Raw genomic sequence first — 4,170 nt, forward strand, 5'->3', positions numbered from 1 at the left:
GGGTGCACCCTAGATGTAATCCCAAGTGTCCTTATAAAAAAGAGATTTGGGTGCCTCTGAAGAAATCAATGTAACAACTGAAGCAAGATACTAGTCTGCTGTCTTTGAAGATGAAGGAGGGGGCCAGGAGACAAGGAATGTAGTTTTAGAAGCTCACAGAAGGGAAGGAAGACTTCCCTAGAGCATTTTGAGGGGGCACAAGCCTGCTGACACCTTGATCTTTGTCCCATAAGACTCTTCAAAGCTCTGACTTCCGGGAACTGTAAGGGAATAAATTTCTGTGCTTTTTAAGCCACTGACCTTGTGGTAGTTTGCTATCGTATCCACGGGAAACTATTGCAGTGCTTGATAAACAGTTGTTGAATGAATAAACACTTGTTGAGCCAGTGACTGAAGGAGACACCAGTATTGCTTATACTAAGTAGAAGGTAACAGCAAACAAAGGCAGTGTAAACACAACGGAGCCGCTAAAGTCGGGGCTGCAGGCTTTGAGGCAGCTCTCTCTCTCTGTTAAGCAAGAGAGCTTTGCATGTGCAGGAGAGCGTTAGACACCCATGAGCACCAAACTGGGACTGGATGTCTTCGCACACTGGAACGTGGAGTGGTTGTCTTATTCCATTGGCCCATGATACTTTAACACTTCCATTTGGTGGTCAGGGGAGGGCAGTCACCGCCGACTTTACAGAGATGAGGATATCTGTGCTCCGTCTGGGAAGAGGAGTGGAGAAAGAGAGAGGGCAGCACGTGGCATAGCTATTGAATTTGTCTGCCAACCTAAAGTCAGCACCATAGGCTAAGTCCTGTGACTTGGGAAGTGTAGCCAAGGTGCTGGGGAACTGCCGGAGGCTTCTAACCAGGAAGTGCCTTTGTCCAGCCTGCCCTTTGGAGACATCCTCCTGGTTTAGCCTGGAACAGGGGTGGGAGGCAGAAGGTCTGGGAGACAGGGAGATCTGTGAGGGGGAGAGGGCCTCGTGCTCCAGGCTCCTTCTCCTTAATGCTTATTTTTGAGAGAGAGAGAGAGAGAGAGAGAGAGAGACAGATAGCACGAGTGGAGAAGGGCCAGGGAGAGAGGGAGACACAGACTCTAAAACAGGCTCCAGGCTCTGAGAACAGAGCCTGACGCGGGGCTCAAACCCACAAACTGTGAGATCATGACCCGAGCCGAAGTCGGATGCTTAACAGACTGAGCCACCTGGGAACCCGTGGTCTGAGCTCCTTTCCATCCTCCAGCTGTTTCCTTCTTTGATGTAATTGCTTGATGAAGACCACAGTGTCTGTGAGGCCCAGGCCTCTCTACTGAGTTTGCGACAGAGGTGGGGTCTTTTTCCACTCTCTACTTGGGGTGCAGGCTGCTGACTTTGAGGTGTCTCTGTCATCAGGGAGATGTTCTGTGGGCTGTGGGACACTTGAGTCTGCAACTCCAGGGGCCCGGAAGGGAGGTCAGAAGAGCAGTGAGGGTGACAGTTTGAGAACAAGGGAAAATTAAGAACAAATATTCCTGTGACCTGCAAATGGAGTCATTTTCCCTTGGAGTCAATAACTCCTGGTCACTGTGGCTGCTCATCAAAGGGGTCTAGGAATGAAGGGGTTCTCCCCTCTCTCCTCCTCCGTCCTGGCATGAGAGGGCCCTTGGGCTGAGCAGGCTGGGCCAGAAGCCAGAGAGGACCGGCGGGGGCTTCCTTGGGGGCAAGGGGACTTGGCCTCTGGGGAAAAGCTTCCATCTGAAAGGCAGTGCACCCAGCGATAAGCACACAAGCTCTGGGGGCAGGCCCGGGCCTCTCAGTTACTAGTGATGGGGCCAGGAGCAGAACTCTGTGCCTCACTTTCCCTATTTGCAAGATTCCGTACTCTACATATGAAGTGCTTAGCAGAATTCCTGGCAAAGAATAGGTGATATTAGCCATTATTATGATTGTTACTGTTTTTATTGGCTCTGTACACTTTTCCTAAATGCCATCACTGTACTCAGCCCTGTCCCCATCCAGGGACAAGGAGATAAGGCATCCTGCCTTCAGAGGGTGCACTGTTTATTGAGAGATACAGACAGATCAATACAAATGATATCAGGGGATGGAAATTCTACACTGGAGGGAGCTCTAACTTCCTGGGGGTGGGGGGACAGGGGAGGGTGTGGGAAGACCTTACATGAGTGGTGACATTTGTACCTTGCCCGGGAGAACGAGGGGAGGAAGAGAGAAGGCAGCCCTTGGCATTGCAGGCACATGAGCCCTGAGGTTGGTCGCCAGGCAGGAAGGAGACGGCTGGAGCCATAGGGTGCGAGCTATGCTCCCAGGGGGTGGGGAGAGGGGAGAAATGGGTGGCTGCTGACTCCACATGGTCTTGTCTTCATCTTTGGCAAAGCCAGCAGCAACTCCAGCCTCGCGGGGAGTCTTCTTGTCTGTGACATCATGCTGAGGCTGGTCAATTCTAGGAATCTGAGGACAGGGCCCACACCCCTCCTGCCTTGGAGGAGGAGGAGGAGGAAGCTGTCTCTGGGCAATGCCCGGGCAGCCGTGCACCACAAGGCACCTGTCAGCACTGGCTGCGGCCACCCCAGCCCAGCATGGACAGGAGCCAGGCTTGCACCCTCTGTAACCCGATGCTCACCTGCATCAGCCCTGGCTTCTGAGCCCACTCCTCAGGGGAGCTCCAGCCAGCCTGGGGTCACAGTGACCTCCTCCCTGCTGGCTGCCGTGTCTCCTTACAGCACCCCACCCAGAGAGGTTCAGTGGAACCACTGAATGGGGCAGAGAGGGCTATTGCAGCCACTGACCTGGAGTCAGGTTAGACTGGGAGTCCCTAGGACCCAGGGAGGGGCCCACAGCCCCTGCTCTCTCACCTCCACTAGCAACCGTCCTGGTGCTGGGCACAGTCCTGAAATGCAGGCCTCTCTGCACTCATGGATGAAGGACCTCCTTCTGCCCTGTAGCCGGATATTGAGCCTTCCCTCTTCCCACCTGAACTGACACGAGCCTCACGTTTAAAAGGCACAGGCTCTGGAGCACCTCGGCGGCTCAGTCGGTTAAATGTCCGACTTCGGCCCAGGTCATGATCTCACAGTTCGTGAGTTTGAGCCCCGTGTCGGGCTCTGTGCTGACAGTTCAGAGCCTGGAGCCTGCTTCAGATTCTGTGTCTCCCTGTCTCTCTGACCCTCCCCTGCTCACGCTCTCTCTCTCAAAAATAAATAAACATTAAAAAAAAAAAAAGGCATAGATGCTGATTGGATGCAAAATGATGGAGTGATAAAGTGCACAAGTTCTGGAGTCATACTGCCTAGGTTCAAATCCCTGGCACGATTTGGCAACTTCGTAGCTATGTTACCTGTGATGAGTAATTTAGCCTTTCTTTGCCTCAGTTTCTTCATCCATACAATGGGATAATAGGACCTCCTTAATTTGCTAATCCAGGGATTGACAGATTTTTCTCTGTGAAGGGCCAGAGGATAAATATTTTACACTTTGTGAACCTAGGGTCTCTGTTGCAACTGCTCAACTCCGCTAGCTAGCGGCTGGCACAGACAATATGCAAATGCATGGGTGTGGCTGTGTTCCAATAAAACTTTATTTACGGACACGGAAAATGGGATCTTCTATCATTTTCATGAGTCACAAAACAGTCTTCTGATATTTTTAGCCACTTAAAAGTGAAATAAAAAAAAAACATTCCTAGGTCATGAGCACACACAGGATTTGGCCTGTGGGTTATAGTTGCCCCATCTCTAAGTGCTTAGAACAGCGCCCAGCACACTTGATGAGCTAACATTGAATTAAACACACCTACTGTGTGCTTAATCCGTGTTAGGTATTACCACGTTGGAAGGTGTGAGCGGTTGTCTGCTGTGGTTGGCTTGCTGGGGAGGAGCAGGCCTTGCGTGGGGGAGGGGGGCCTGTCTGGGAGGGAGAGATGCTGAGGTGAGTTACCAGATGATCCTTTATACCTTGGGCCACCACTGGACAGGGGTGTCCATCCAGCAAGGCCCTTGAACGAGCCTTTCTGTGCTTGGGTAAGGGGCCCAGGGCACTGGCTTGGCTCCCCAGAACATGGCCCCACCCCTGCCTCCTGTCACATCCCCAGACCTCCCCACCCCTGTTGCACCCTCCCCACTACACACTCCAAGGACCTTGGGCCAGCCCCCCTGCCTGAGGGCACAGAGAAGACCTTGCCCCAATG

The 4,170-nt window shown here is 52.5% G+C and overlaps 1 long non-coding RNA gene across 2 annotated transcripts in view; it reads left to right on the forward strand.

Moving 5' to 3' along the window:
• The window catches only part of LOC147573065 (uncharacterized), a 48,141-nt gene that overhangs the window by 17,643 nt on the left and 26,328 nt on the right, over positions 1-4,170 (forward strand). The window lies entirely within an intron of this gene.

Source organism: Puma concolor, chromosome E3, assembly GCF_028749965.1.
Source record: "Puma concolor isolate L17-30 chromosome E3, mPumCon1.1.hap2, whole genome shotgun sequence".
NCBI classification, from domain to species: Eukaryota; Metazoa; Chordata; class Mammalia; order Carnivora; family Felidae; genus Puma; species Puma concolor.